The sequence below is a fragment of the Ranitomeya variabilis genome, chromosome 2, assembly GCF_051348905.1.
Source record: "Ranitomeya variabilis isolate aRanVar5 chromosome 2, aRanVar5.hap1, whole genome shotgun sequence".
Taxonomy (NCBI): domain Eukaryota; kingdom Metazoa; phylum Chordata; class Amphibia; order Anura; family Dendrobatidae; genus Ranitomeya; species Ranitomeya variabilis.
Genome location: NC_135233.1, coordinates 263,576,088 through 263,592,195, shown reverse-complemented (window position 1 = coordinate 263,592,195; position 16,108 = coordinate 263,576,088). Strand labels below are relative to the sequence as shown.

Below are 16,108 nucleotides of genomic sequence, written 5' to 3'. Positions count from 1 at the left end.
ACCATAAATTGTCAAGGTTGATGCTTCGAAGGTGGGAGTCGGGGATGAATTGTCTCAAGGGTTGTCACCTAGTAAATGGCACCCATGTGCCTTCTCAAAAAAGTTGTAATCGTCCGAAAGAAACTATGATGTAGGCAATAGGGAACTTTTGCCCATTAAGTTGGCATTTGCGTAATGGCATCATTTTTTGGAGGAGGCAGTTCACACGATCACAGTCATAATGGATCATAAAAACTTGATTTACCTAGAATCTGCTAAACATCTTAATCCCAGGCAATTTAGATGGTCTTTGTTTTTCACCAGGTTTAATTTTGTGGTCACTTATTGTCTTGGGATTAAGAACGTCAAAGCAGTTGCTTTGTCTCGGAGTTTCCCTAGGGGTGGCAGTACTGATGATGCTGTCCCTATTTTACAAAAAAGGGTGGTCGTCTCCGCAGTGTCTTCTGAACTTTAGGGTGAGGTATCGACAGCTGAGCAGGACGCTCCTGCTGGTCCTTCATGGAAATTGTTTGTACCTGTACATCTGCATCTCAAAATTTTAGAGGCACATCATAACTCGGCTCTGGCTGGTCACCTAGGTAGTAAGGCGACCTTGGTCCTCATTTCTTGTTGTTTCTGGTGGCCAAGCTTGCGTAAGGATGTAGTTGACTTTGTGTCTTCCTGTAGTGTCTGTACGCGTTCTTACACCTCGCATACTTGTCCATCTAGGGCTCTTTTATCATTAACCATTCCTGACCAAACATGGACTCATTTATCCATGGATTTCATTACGGATCTCCCTTTGTCCTCTGGCAAAACGGTTATCATAGTTGTGATGGATAGGTTTCATTAAAGGGCACACTTTATTTCTTTACCTGGTCTCCCTAATGCCAAGACATTAGCTCAGGTACTTGTCACAGAAATCGTGAAGCTTCATGGGATTCCCTCCGATTTGGTGTCAGATCGGAGGACCCAGTTTGTATCTAAATTTTGTAGGGTGTTTTGCTCCTGTTTAGGGATTCATCCATCCTTTTCCTTGTCATTCCACCCTGAAACTAATAGACTGAACGCCTTGTGGTAATGCCACTGACCAGGGGTAGATTAAGGGTAGCCAGGGCCCCGGGCTGTTCAGACACTGTGGGCCCCCTCCGGTCATGTGATGGGGGTCATGTGACGGGGGTCATGTTATACCCAAACCAGATTATTCCAGAAAAATGGCCGGGCCCTACTCTACTGTAACCTATTAAATATTTGTTAAAATCTGCAATACAATTTAGGTATATTTTGACCAATAATATCACATACAAGGAACAAATACCACCTCGCCATGACCAGACCACAAATTACAACCACAGTGATCGAATAATATCACATACAAGGAACAAATACCACTGCACCATGTCAAGACCACATACTACCACCACTTGGTGACCAAATAGCACATTCAAGGGACAAATACCGCAACACCATTTCCAGACCACATATTACCACCACATAGTGACTGAATACTACAATACTGATCAATAATAAAAAAAAACCCACAATACTATCACCATCAGTGCCATTATACACAGGAGATCTGTACTTAGTATGCAGTGTCTGTGTAGAGGTAATACAGAGATCACTGGTGGTATTATACACAGGAGCTCTGTATATAATGTATAGGTAATACAGTGATCACTGGTGACATTGTACACAGGACTTCTGTATCTAGCATACAGTGTATAGTGTCAGTGTATAGGTAACACTGACTCACCAGTGACGTCTCTAGGTGAAGTCCTTCATCTTTCATCCAGCACAGACCGCCATCACTTCATCCAGCCAGGACTCATTTCTGCAGGAAATAACACAGTTATCTCGAGCTCTGCTTGCAGAACACATTACTTAATTTTTCACAACTTCTACATTACACCACATGGAGAAAAAAAGGCGATATAGTGTCACTCTGCACAGTAACAGGACCGCCCCCCCCATTTAAAACAGTATACTCAAAAAATAAAATAAAGACATCACTGCAGTAATAATATCCCTTAATTAGCCCCTATGGTAATAATATTCCCACACCCTGGCCCCGTGTGTCTCATTCCTGGCTCCAGCCATATGTTCTCCCATCCTGCACTCATGAGTATCCATTCTACCCCATGTGATCTCCCCATCCTGCCCCATCTGTCTCCATCCTGCCCCATGATCCAATCCTGCCCCATGTCTTTCATTCTGCCCCGTGTCTCCAATCATGCCCCGTGTCTACATTCTGCCCATGCCTCCAGTCCTGCCCCCAGTGTGTCCAGCATATTACCCCCAGTGTGTCCAGCATATTACCCCCAGTGTGTCCAGCAATCTGCCCCAGTATGTCCAGCATATTGCCCCAGTATGTCCAGCAATCTGCCCCAGTGTGTCCAGCATTGCCCCCAGACAGTGTCTCCAGCAATCTGCCCCAGTGTGTGACTCCAGCATATTGCCCCCAGTGTGTCCAGCATTGCCCCCAGACAGTGTGTCCAGCAATCTGCCCCAGTGTGTCCAGCATATTACCACCAGTGTGTCCAGCAATCTGCCCCAGTATGTCCAATTGTCCAGCATTGCCCCAGTGTCTCCAGCATTGCCCCCAGTGTGTTCAACAATCTGCCCCAGTATGTCCAGCATATTGCCCCAGAGTATCCAGCATTGCCCCCAGTGTGTCCAGCAATCTGCCCCAGTGTCTCCAGCATATTACCCCCAGTGTCCAGCAATCTGCGCCAGTATGTCCAGCATTGCCGTCAGTCTGTCCAGCAATCTGCCCCAGTGTCTCCAGCATTGCCCCAGTGTCTCCAGCAATCATCTGCCCCAGTGTGTCCATCAGTCTGCCCCAGTGTGTCCTCCAGCATTGCCCCAGTGTGTCCAGCAGTCTGCCCCAGTGTCTCCAGCATTGCCCCAGTGTCTCCAGCAATCTGCCCCAGTGTGTCCAGCAATCTGCCCCAGTGTCTCCAGCAATCTGCCCCAGTGTCTCCAGCATTACCCCAGTGTCTCCAGCAATCTGCCCAGTGTCTCCAGCATTGCCCCCAGTGTGTCCAGCAATCTGCCCCAGTGTCTCCAGCAATCTGCCCCCCTTGTCTCCAGCATTGCCTCAGTGTCTCCAGCAATCTGCCCCACTGTTCCCAGCATTGCCCCAGTGTCTCCATCAATCTGCCCCAGTGTCTCCAGCATTGCCCCCAGTGTGTCCAGCAATCTGCCCCAGTGTGTCCTCCAGCATTGCCCTCAGTGTGTCCAGCAATCTGCCCCAGTGTCTCCAGCATTGCCCCAGGCCCCCCGGATTGCTGGTCGCAAAAAAATAAAAACGAGTTCTCCTCACCTGACCTGTGCGCTCCAGCGGCGAGCTCCCTCCAGCAGCGCACACTCGCCGGCAACTGACAATGACGTCAGATGCCGGCGACATGTGCGCTGCGGCCGACTTCAGCTGCCAGCCTCCAATTGGCTGGCGGCTGTTGTTAACTATTGACGTGCGGGCGCGCGCCCGCACGTCAATAGGAAACCGCCGCAGCGCCGGAAGGGGCCCGGTGAGCAGATGAGACGGGGCCCGATGCGGGCCCCCTCTCTCTGCCCACCGGGTCCGGGGGCACATGAATGCCGGCGGGCATTCACAGTACTCGGGCGGATTATCAGAGGGTCAATCTGTGCGGTAGCCCAGGGCCCCCCCACACCACTGGGCCCTGGGCTACCGCCCATATTGACCCTCTGATAATCTGCCCCTGCCACTGACTCAGCTACTCGCAGAGGTAGACAGAGAAAGGTTTCTGCTGGTTTGTTCACACACCATAAACCATTGCTGGGTTAAATAACACAAACGTAGACTTTTCTGGCAAAACGAGAGAACAAAAGATAACGTCTAGTACAGTCCATATTCCTGTGGAGATCCGCCCACTCAGTGTGCAATCAACAGAGTCCAGCACTGTTACACATAACCACTTCTCTGGAGCTTCCTGCCTCCAGATTCACAGACAGAGAAAAAACTCAGCGGTCAGACATTTAACTTTCAAATCACATCCTGGGGAGGAGATATGGTGAGTAAACATCCCCCCATCTCTTACAGCCACTCACAAAAAAGCCCAACCCTGTCATGGTTGATTAACCCATCTCAGCACATAGCATGCTGGAGCAAAACTTCTGGAATTTTACATCATGGAAGATAGCAATCTTCATGATACATATCTCTCCTCACATACATTGCCAGTGACCCTGTCACATATTCCCCTACTTTGCCAAAGTTGGGGGTTTTGACACCGTCAGCCACCAAACAGGAAATTCGGGAGAGGGCATCCGTGTTACCATGTAACTTCCTGGGTCTATGTTCTACGTGGAAACTAAAGTCCTTGAAGCCCAAGAACTACCTAGTCACCTGGGCATTCTGGCCCTTCTTTTTCCTTAACCATCTCAGAGGTGCATGGTCTAACACCAGTTTGAACCTACGGCCTAGGAGGTATTACGTCATCGTATCCATGGCTCATTTTATGGTGAAACACTCTTGACGATGGCATAAGTTTTCCCACAGGTAGAAAGCTTCAAGCTCAGATACAGGATGGGATGTTCTTCACCATTTATCTCTTGAGACAGCACAGCTCCAAATCCGACTTCCAAAGCATCTGTCTGGACCACATATTCTTTCCTGAAGTCTGGTGCAACCAGGACCAGCTGTTTATGGATCGCACCTAGAGTAGGGCAATGGGGTACTCAGCACCGGGTCTTTCGGTTCAGGGGATGTCACGGTTGTCTGACCCGGTCCGTGGCCCTTTGAGGGACGTCCAATAAAGAAAAGAGTTTTTATGGTTTTGGGGAAAGGTCTTTAAAGGGATAATGTTTGTGACGCCACCTGTGGTATTCGGTCAGGGTGACCGACGCTGCTTAGTGGTCCGCTGGGGTGATGTTATGGCAGCTAGATGGTTGACCTCCCACAGGTGAAATGTATCCCCAGGGCTTCCCAGAGTGTAGATGGTTGATGATGCAAGGCGCAGTGAATAACAAGGACACAAGGTTGCAGTCTCTTTACCTTTACTGAAGGCTTCAGTGTCCACAGTCCAGAGCACCAGATCACAGGGCAGGCAGAGTCTGGCCGGTCTGAAGGCAAATCCAGAGTCACCTTATCCAGGTGGAATTCAATAGCCTTCCTCTAGTGCCTGGGTGTTGTAGTACCTCCCTGCTGAGCTTCTCGGTAAGGTCCTCACAACTATTGGAGATGTTAAGTCTCTTTCTCTCTCTGTTCCCCGTGGATGGATAGAACAAACCCGTATGACTGGTGGCCTGAGGCTTTTTACAGGGACCCTACGACGCCCCGGCCCCCACAAGTTGCCACTGTGCCTCCTGGGTATAAGGTCGGGCAGCTAACGTGGAATTAACTGTCCTGCCAGTCTCTGAAGTAAAGCATAGAGCCCTCGGTATTCTGGCCACCGGTATTCCTGCGCTTCAGAAGGAGGCAGCCTCTCCAGGGCAGAACTCCTTCTGGTTTCCTGTCCTTTTGCTATGACTTCGTTTCTCACTCACTGCAATACACTTCTCTTCTAATGTCTCTTTCTTTGGATGCTGCCACACGTGGGGCAGGCGCAGCTCCGTGGACCCTCGTCCTCCTCAGACCGCAGTCTGGATCTGACTGGAACTCCCTCCAGCCAGCTCGGTCTGGAGACCTTTCTGTCTCGGTCCCCAGCCAGGAACCCTCTCACTTTCCCTCCAACTACCAGTTTTACCTAACTGTGAGGAGTGGCCTAGTAAATAGAACCTTTGCTCCCCCTGGTGGCTGGAGTGTGAAGTGTGTTGTGTGTGGTTGTGATACCTGGACAGAAGATCTCCTTTATTGCCTTCAGACGTAATATTGCTCCCCCTGGTGGAAGAACAACATTACTGCAACGACCAGAACTCTGGGGCGCTGCATTTACATAGGACCTGCATCAGCTCTTGGCCATCTCTGTCTCAGCATTCCATCTGGCCATCGTCGATTTGGTGCCTTTAAAAATTTGTGATAAACCGACAATTATATCCCACAATTCCAAGAAATGGTTTCACCTGCTTCTTGGAAAGTTGTTGCTGCCATTTCTGAATTGCCTCGACCTAGTTTATTTGTGGCTTGATTTTGCCTCTCCCGATAACATAGCCTAAATACCTGGCCTATTGCACATTTAGCCCAGTCAGGGCTAAATACCAAAATGTCATCAAGAGAGGCTGAGGCATACTTCTTAGGTGGAGCTAGGATCCAATCCATAGCCCAGAGGAAGGTAGCTGGGCCCCCCTGCATTCCGAAGGGCAATCTGGTGCATTGAAAACACCTCTCAGGTGATGAGAAGGTTGTCTTCTCCTTGCCACTCTGGGACATGTGGATCTGCCAGTAGCCCTTTATCAGGTTGAGGGTTGTAATGTACCTCGTGGGTCCAAGTCTCTCAACAAGTTCATCAACGCGGGGCATCAGATATGCATCAAAACCAGGGCCGGACTGGGATAAAAATTCAGCCCTGGCATTTGAAGGTACACAGGCCCACTTCTCGTATGGTGGTTACACACTAAGGCTAAGTGCACACGTTCAGGATTTTTCACTTTTTTTCATGTTTTTTCGCTATAAAAATGCAAAAAAACCCCGCTTACATTAAGCATCCTATTAATTAGAATGCATTCCGCAATTTTTGTGCACATGCTGCGTTTTTTCCGGAGCAGAAAAGCATTCCGGAAAAAAACGCAGCTTGTTCATTATTTTGCAGAATCGCGGGGATTCCGCATACATAGGAATGCATTGATCCGCTTACTTCCCACATGGGGCTATGTCCACCATGCGGGAAGTAAGCGGATCATGTGCGGTTGGTACCCAGGTTGGAGGAGAGGAGACTCTCCTCCACGGACTGGGCACCATATCCCTGTAAAAAAAAAAAAAAAGAATTAAAATAAAAAATATTGATATACTTACCTTCCGATGGCCTCCGGAGTCCTCCTGCCTCTCAGCGGTGCATGCGGCGCCTTCCGTTCCCAGGGATGCTGTGAGCGAAGGACCTGGGATGACGTTGCGGAGGTGTCAGTGCACGCTTAGTGGAGATGGGATTTCATAAAATCCCATCCACTATGCTGTAACATCTGGCCGCTGCGGATAGGACGCTGCATCAAATCCACAGCAAATACGCCAAGTGGAAACATACCCTCAGCCATCAGATTTCCTTTAAGATTCCACAGGTGCCATCTATGTCCCATGGTTGACTATTAGGCTATGTGCACACGTTGCAGATTTTGCTGCGGATCCACAGCGGTTTTGACGCTGCAGGTCCGCAGCAGCTTTCCATGCGTTTACAGTACAATGTAAACCTATGAAAAACGTAATCCGCAGTGCACATGCTGCGGAAAAAAACGAGCGGAAACCCTGCGGTTTACATTCCGCAGCATGTCAATTCTTTGTGCGGATTCCGCAGTGGTTTACACCTGCTCCACAATAGGAATCCGCAGGTGTAAAACCACAGGTGGAATCCACACAAAATCCGCATAAAAACCGTGATAAATCTGCAGGTAAAACGCAGTGCCTTTTACCTGCGGATTTCTGAAATCCGCTGCGGAAAAATCCGCAGCCATCATAACTACATGTGCACATAGCCTTTTCCCTGCTTTTGAGAACTATAACTCCCAGCATGTACAGCAGCTCCTATGGCAAGCTGGGAGTATAGTTCACCACAGGAGTGGTGATTTTTTGAGCTAGTGCCATGGAAGAAGAGAGGACACAGCTTTTTTTTTCTTAATTCTATTAGAGCTTGCCTCTTAGCTAGTTCCAGGTACAACTTCGGGCTTTCTGTGCTTCTGCTCCATGCACTCAGGGTAAAGTTATCAGCAGCTCGTAAATCCCTTCTGTCCCTGCCGCCTCCTTGGACAGGAGGAACTAAGTGGGCGTCTGATGTCCTGACTCCTGACCCCAGGCTGCAGTAAGTGGCAGGGTCCCAGCACCACAGAAGAGCAGAGCGCACCTCTCCCCCTGCCCCGTGTCTGTTACCTCATCACAGCTGGTGTTCAGAACATCAGAATGCGGCCATCAACTTCATCCTGTCTAGCGTAGCGGCCGCAGTGATTTTAGAAGTGCAGCGCGATCCTGTGCACAAGGCAAGCTGATGCTGCCTAGTGTGCTGGCTGCAGAAAAAAGAATGCCGGCTGACAGCGTGAAGGGGGCGACAGATTGAGCGGCCCACTGCAGGCACCGACCCTTCTGGCATTTGCCAGAAATGCCCGATGGCCAGTCCGGCCCTGGTCAAAACTGGACACCTCATTCAGCCTGCGGTAGTTGTTACAAAACTGCCACTCAGTATTGGGCTTCGGCACAAGGACGATGGGGCTCGACCATCCACTTTTTTGACTCCTCTATTATGCTGAGGTCTAGCATTCTCTTCACCTAGTTTGAGATTACCTCATGGAGTGCTTCAGGAATCCTATATGGCTTAAGGTTAACCCTTGTACGCTGCTCTGTCAGAACGTCATGCTCCACCACCTGCATATACCCTGGCAACTCCGAATACAGGTCACGGCTCCGCTGCAGCAGTTCCTGACACTGTTTCTTCTGGGCTGGCATTAGAGTCTCTGCAATTGTGACATCCTCCACGTTGGCTTCAGGACGAGCACCCAGGCAAGGAGATTCCGGTGACTCCCTATCTCACCATGGCTTTAGCAAGTTCACGTGGAATACTTGTTGAGGCTTCCTTTCCTCTGGCTGGTAGGCCTTGTAATTAACTTCACTCAGTTTTTCTACCACCTCATATGGGCGTTGCCACTTGGCCAGGAACTGGCTGTCGACTGTGAAGATAAGCACCAGTATGCAGTCTCCAGGCTGGAACTGCGTCATCATCGCTGAACGGTTATAGACCCTTGCCTGTGCCTGGAGGAGATGTGCCATTATGTGGAACCCCAGGAGTTCGGGTACCACAGTAGTGCTGCCTTCCTCTCGGGGAGGGTAGTGCTATGCCTGGAGACAAGTGAGATTCCCTTTGGCAGGTTATCACACACACAACACCTTCCAAATCCAGGCCAGGAGGGGGAGCTCAAAACCCTGTTTTAGGGCAGCTTCCCTCAATAAAGATCCAGGTTTGGAGGAGGAGTCAGACAGTTGGTCCCAGGAGAAAAGTGAGTGCAGACCAGTCTGCACGGAGAGTCTGTGAGCGAGGACAGACAGGAAGAGAGCAGAGAGGAGATACAGGACTCAAGGAGGCTACGAATAGGCCTCCAAGGAGTCAGTGCGCAGAAACCGGGTACCGGGAACCCGAGGCTTTTGTGGAAACTCTAGGACACAGAGCAGAACCGGAAGGCATAGGATTACATGGACATTGCCCATTCACACCTGTGGTACAGCAGCATCCTGGAGCCTGGAGTCACCGTGCAGAGACCCCCAGTAGGTACGGCTCAAGCTGCCTACCATACAGGTACCTGTCCCAGTACAGGGGAAACAACTAGGACCTTGTTTGGAGCACTTAGTGGCAGCAGGGACCTCAGACACAGCAAGCGCTGAGTGGAAGACCCCCAACCTGACCTGCCAAGGGGATTCCACCTGTCTCTGGACTGCCTGGACTCCTAATGTACCTGCTGCCGGTGCCCTAGACTGTGGCCTACCATCTGCAGTAAACCAGGTAAAGACTTACAACTTGTCTCCTCCATTTATTCACCGGGACATACGATCCATGCCATACACCATAGGACCCCTGGGGACCCCGCTTCACCTGTGGGAAGTGTAACACCAGTGCTTATATTGAGAGAAAGAAAATTGGGCATCACTCCAATACAAAAACTTGGGATCAACCATTGCATATAAATAATTACTGAACATTGAGAGAAGATATGCAAACCAATGGGATCAACCTTAAATAATCAATTTTATTGTACAAAAATCATAATCCGTAAACAGAGCCAGGCAAGACATACATTTAAAAACATTTAAAACAATGGTACGGCAAAATAGACCATAAACAATTTTACCCGAGGGGAAAAAGGAAGCTAATACTTCACAACATATGTAGAACAGGAAAGATTACCAAAAAGTGCTAAGTATGCGAATACACCAATCTTAGTCAAATATAAATCCTATTGTTTGCTGCCAACTGACCCCCTGAGTACTATGACAAATAACATGTACTCCAGCCTAATATCAGGAGAAGATATATCATGGATCCTATCTTGCCCAAAATGGCATGTGTGCAAACAGATGGCAAACAAGTAAGAGCAGACCCCTGTAGAAAAATAATCAGGGAAATAAATATACTGCAATACTACAATGTCCTAGTTATTTAAATAAACATATGCATACACACGCCATATGGAAATACAAGAAATCAAGATCCAATGTCCTAAGGCATGAATAAGTGTCAGTCTATGCAAGAAGTAAATAGGTGTAATTCCACAGCAGTTATAAAGGTAAGATACCCAGTCCTATCCCTCGGGAAAAAAAGGCCCTGAACCCCACGCGTATCGACGCTACTCAAGCGTCTTCATAAGGGGAAGAGTGTAACACCAGTGCTGCCGCAACATCCCCCAGGAGACCCCTTCAATGCAGCGTCGGTCCCACTACTGACCGAACACCACAGGTGTCATCACAACAGACTTTGAACATTTTCCCCTTTAAAGACCGTTCCCCTTTAACCAGTGGCGTAACTACAAAGTTATGGGCCCCGGTGCGAACTTCCAAATGGGCCCCCCCCCCCTGCAGCCCTGCCATACAACTCAATGTAACCCCCACAGAATACAACGCAGCCCCCCTCATAGTGTAATGCAGCCCCTCCATAAAAGGGCAGTGAGAAAGACACGAGCAAATGGTGACGAGGGGGCAGGGGAGACAGGCACAATGGTAACATAGGGGGGATAACATAGATGCTCTATAGAAAGGAGAAAGAGGACGCCGGCGCATTACCTGCTCCTCGTGCGGCTCCGTCTCCAGCACTGACGCTCAGCAGAGGGCGCGCACTGACTATGTCACCGCGCCCTCTGACCTGAGCGTCACGCTGATGATGGAGCCGCACCGGAACGAGGAGCGGTAAATATCGTGCAGCGCTGTATACTCACCTACAGCTGGCTCTGTCCCTGCGCGTCCCTGCTTCTTCCAGCGCTGCATCTTCTTCCTGTATTGAGCGGTCACCGTTGCCGCTCATTACCGAAATGAATATGCGGCTCCACCTCTATGGGAGGTGGAGCCGCATATTCATTTCGGTAATGAGCGGGACCATGTGACCGCTCAGTACAGGAAGAATATGCAGCGCTGGACGAAGCAGGGACGCGCAGGGACCGCGCCAGCAGTAGGTGAGTATAATTAGATAGCAAATCTCCTGCACTGCAACATGGTGTTGGGTGCCTCTGACCTGCCGGGCCCGGGCCCCTGACCTGCCGGGCCCGGTCGCACTGGCGACCGCTGCGACCGCGGTAGTTACGCCCCTGCCTTTAACGTTGAGCCCCAGGGCCACGGACCGGGTCGCAGCCACTGTGACATCCCCCTTGAGACCGGACCCGGTACCGAGTACCCCACTGCCCTGGCTGGGCGACTCAACCTAAATAGGCATCACTATTGCCATTCTCGCCTGCATCTAGACGGCATGCTATATAATGCTTCCGTGGGGCGTGACCTCAACTTCCCAGGTTTCCTTGGCGACATCCAGGCCATCCAGCCAGTGCGGATATCGACCATACACGAGCTCGAACGGAAAGAAACAAGTGAAGGCTTGAGGAACTTCCTTGACAGAAAAATAGAAACGGAAGCAGATAATCCCAGTCTCGACCATCCTTCTCAATTATCTTCTTGAGCATCACCTTTAAAGGTCTTATTGAAATGTTCCACTAGGCTGTCCGTCTGAGGATGGTAGACGGTTGTTTGCAGCTGGGCAATCTGGAGGACCTTATAAAGCTCCTTCATCACCTTGCTCATGAAGGGTGTCCCTTGGTCTGTCCAGCTCTCCTTTGGTAGGCCCATCCTGGGAAAAAAATTTATACATTTGGCAGGTGAGTTCCTTAGTGATACAGCCTCGGGGTAATGAGTTGCATAGTCCATGACCACAAGAATGTATTGATGTCCCCGTGCAGACTTAACTAGAGGACCTACTAGGTCCATGGCAATTTTCTCAAATGGGACCTCTATAACAGGTAATGGGACCAGGGGACTACAGAAGTGAGAAGTAGGAGTGGTTATCTGGCAGGTGAGGCAGGACCTATAATAATTTAGGATCTCCCGGTAATATCTGGGCAAACAGAACCTCCGCATTATCCTCTTGAGTTTTTTCTACACCCAGATGTTTCCCCAAAACATGCAAATGGGCCATGTCTAAAATTCTCGGTCGATAGAGACCTGGAACCAACAGCTGCTCCATGATTTCTCCTCCTTTCAGTTTAGTCACTCGGCACGATAACTCCCCATTAATTGCAAAGTGTAGGAACCTAGTGTCTGCCCCCGGCTCCTGAGCAACCACATTAGTGACTGTAACATTAGCAAATGCCCCATTTAAGTTAAGGTCTCTAATTTGAGAAGCCCCAAAGTTTTATCTGGACACACTCAAATCAAGGAGGGTGGCTTCCTCAGACACCGTCTCATCCTCCTTCCTGGCAAGGACACCACCTTGGATTTTGATGGAGTTTCTTCCCCAGGTATCTAGCTTTTGTCCGAGATACTCGATATGGACCCCTTTTGCCACAAGTCCCAAAATAAGGAAAAATTCTGCCCCAATATGACTGGATATATGAAATCCTTGACTACCCCGACCTCATGGGACTTGGTACCGCAGTCTGTTTTCATGGTCACTCTGGCCAGAGTGTAGTCTTTGGCATCTTTGTGTATTCAACTAACGCCCATGAATTTGGGATAAACTGATGGGGAAGGATATCACTGATCAGGGTCACTAGACTTCTCAAGTCGAAGAGCTCAAGTACCATTAGACCCGTATTTCCCAAACTCCAGTCCTCACGGACCCCACGGGTTATGTTTTCAGGATTTCCATAGTGTTGCACAGGTGAGACAATTCCTGATGCCTTGATGATACTTCCTCTACTTGCGCAACAATAAGGAAATCCTGAAAACATGATCCCTGGGGTCTGTGAGGACTGGAGTTTGGGAAACACTGCATTAGACCATTAACCGGCATGACACATGCCTGCGGCTTCTCGCCAGGTTGACAGTGTTCATACTACAGGCCAGATAAGCATAATAGGAACAACGCCACCTTAGGTTGCAGTCCATTGGTTCTTGGGACATAGGACACCAGGCAGCTAAGTGTCCAGGATTGTGACATCGTCAACAAACCATATCCTTAACAACAGTGTTTGGGGAACCCTCAAAGGAATTCAGAGGCTCCCATTTGTGGCTCCCTTTTGGGTATTCCAGTAGGGGAAATGACGGTCTCCTATTTCCGTAGGGAATTCTCGACAACTTGGTACTGCTCCACTAGTCCTAACGGGTTGTCCACGTTCCAAGGGTCACCCTGGGGCCACCAAAGTCTGCACTGGCCTCGGAAGAGTGTGGATGAATATGTCCTTCACCACCCACTAGACCATTTGGGCAGCAGAAGACTCTTGCTGCAATCACTTTTGGACCAGATGCAGCAAGTCAAACATCTGCGAGTAAGGGGGATTGTCGCCAGCATATGCCAAGTGGTGGACTCGTTGGGCTCTAAGCGACATAGTCACTCCCAGACGTGGCAAGATTTAGGCCTTTAACTTGGCATATTTCTTGGTGTCCTGCAATGCTAAGTCATCATACGCCCTTTGGGTATCGCCTGTCAAATATGGCACCAACATCTCTGCCCACGGCTCTGGGGGAACGCTCTCCCAATCTGCCACCCTCTCAAGAACCGTGAGAATAGCTTTCACATCATCCCCCGGGGTTATTTTCTGCATGGCCCGTCTTACCACTTTCCGAACGTCGGTATTGCCACCTGAACTTGGGGGGGGTTTCCACTGCTGCACACATCCCCTGCCAGGAGTTCCATCTGCTGCATCAGGACTTTGTTTATCTCCTGCTGGGCCTGCTGCTGCTCTCGGCGCTGGAGCTGCTGCTGGCTTAGGATTAGGTGCTTGATCAGCTCCTCCATTTTAGCAGACCGCTGTTCCATCCCTATATCTGCCATTACCCAGGAGATGCAGTTACCTGCAGCTGCTACACTTGTTCCTGCAACGTTGCCTGCATTTGAAACACCAACTGTGGTAATGCGACTCACTCAGCTACTCACAGAGGTGGACACAGGAACGTTTCTTCTGATTTATTCAGACGCCATAAACCATTGCAGGGTTCAATAACACAAACGTGGTCTTTTCTGGCAAAATGGGAAAACAAAAGATAACGTCTAGTACAGTCCATATGCTTGTGGGGATCCGCCTGCTCAGGGTGCAATCAACAGAGTCCAGCACAATTACACATAACCACTTCTCTGGAGTTTCCTCCCTCCATATCCACCGCAGTGATGTGTCATTTGCGAACGATCTGAGTCAAAGAGACGGCTCCCTGCTGTGAAGGATGGGAGACGGCACCCCAGTGAGAGCCACTAAAATCTCTGAATGGGTCTCACTGGGGGTAAAATCCCTGTGTTCGGCAGATGTACTCTGCCTAAACAGACAAAACTACACCCACTCGTCAATTCAATTGGCTGCTAGCAAGTGGGTGGAGTTTCTGACGTAGGTGGGTGGGGTTTCGGACACCTAACATCAGCATAAATATGTGTTCACATATTGTGAACACATATTTACTAGGGATCCATTTAGGATCCAAAAAGAACTGGCTCTGTTTGGAGAGCAGAGCCATGAGAGCCAGGTCACCAAAAAGGGCCAGACTGCCCATCACTAACAGAGAAAAAAAATCAGTGGTCAGACATTTAACTTTTCAAACCACACCCTGGGGAGGAGATATCTCTTGCAGCCTCTCACAAAAAAGCCCAATCCTTTCAGCCAGGGCCGGACTGGGATAAAAATTCAGCCCTGGCATTTGAAGGTACACAGGCCCACTTCTCGTATGGTGGTTACACACTAAGGCTAAGTGCACATGTTCAGGATTTTTCACTTTTTTTCATGTTTTTTCGCTATAAAAATGCAAAAAAAACCCGCTTACATTAAGCATCCTATTAATTAGAATGCATTCCGCAATTTTTGTGCACATGCTGCGTTTTTTCCGGAGCAGAAAAGCATTCCGGAAAAAAACGCAGCTTGTTCATTATTTTGCAGAATCGCAGGGATTCCGCATACATAGGAATGCATTGATCCGCTTACTTCCCACATGGGGCTATGTCCACCATGCGGGAAGTAAGCGGATCATGTGCGGTTGGTACCCAGGATGGAGGAGAGGAGACTCTCCACGGACTGGGCACCATATCCCTGTAAAAAAAAAACCAAAACTTAAAATAAAAAATATTGATATACTTACCTTCCGATGGCCTCCGGAGTCCTCCTGCCTCTCAGCGGTGCATGCGGCGCCTTCCGTTCCCAGGGATGCTGTGAGCGAACGACCTGGGATGACGTTGCGGAGGTGTCAGTGCACGCTTAGTGGAGATGGGATTTCATAAAATCCCATCCACTATGCTGTAACATCTGGCCGCTGCGGATAGGACACTGCATCAAATCCACAGCAAATACGCCAAGTGGAAACATACCCTCAGCCATCAGATTTCCTTTAAGATTCCACAGGTGCCATCTATGTCCCATGGTTGACTATTAGGCCATGTGCACACGTTGCAGATTTTGCTGCGGATCCACAGCGGTTTTGACGCTGCAGGTCCGCAGCAGCTTTCCATGCGTTTACAGTACAATGTAAACCTATGAAAAACGCAATCCGCAGTGCACATGCTGCGGAAAAAAACGAGCGGAAACCCTGCGGTTTACATTCCGCAGCATGTCAATTCTTTGTGCGGATTCCGCAGTGGTTTACACCTGCTCCACAATAGGAATCCGCAGGTGTAAAACCACAGGTGGAATCCACACAAAATCCGCATAAAAACCGTGATAAATCTGCAGGTAAAACGCAGTGCCTTTTACCTGCGGATTTTTGAAATCCGCTGCGGAAAAATCCGCAGCCATCATAACTACATGTGCACATAGCCTTTTCCCTGCTTTTGAGAACTATAACTCCCAGCATGTACAGCAGCTCCTATGGCAAGCTGGGAGTATAGTTCACCACAGGAGTGGTGATTTTTTGAGCTAGTGCCATGGA

General features: G+C 49.4%; 1 long non-coding RNA gene across 1 annotated transcript in view; it reads right to left on the bottom strand.

Moving 5' to 3' along the window:
* The window catches only part of LOC143805471 (uncharacterized), a 68,923-nt gene that overhangs the window by 35,478 nt on the left and 17,337 nt on the right, over nucleotides 1-16,108 (bottom strand). The window lies entirely within an intron of this gene.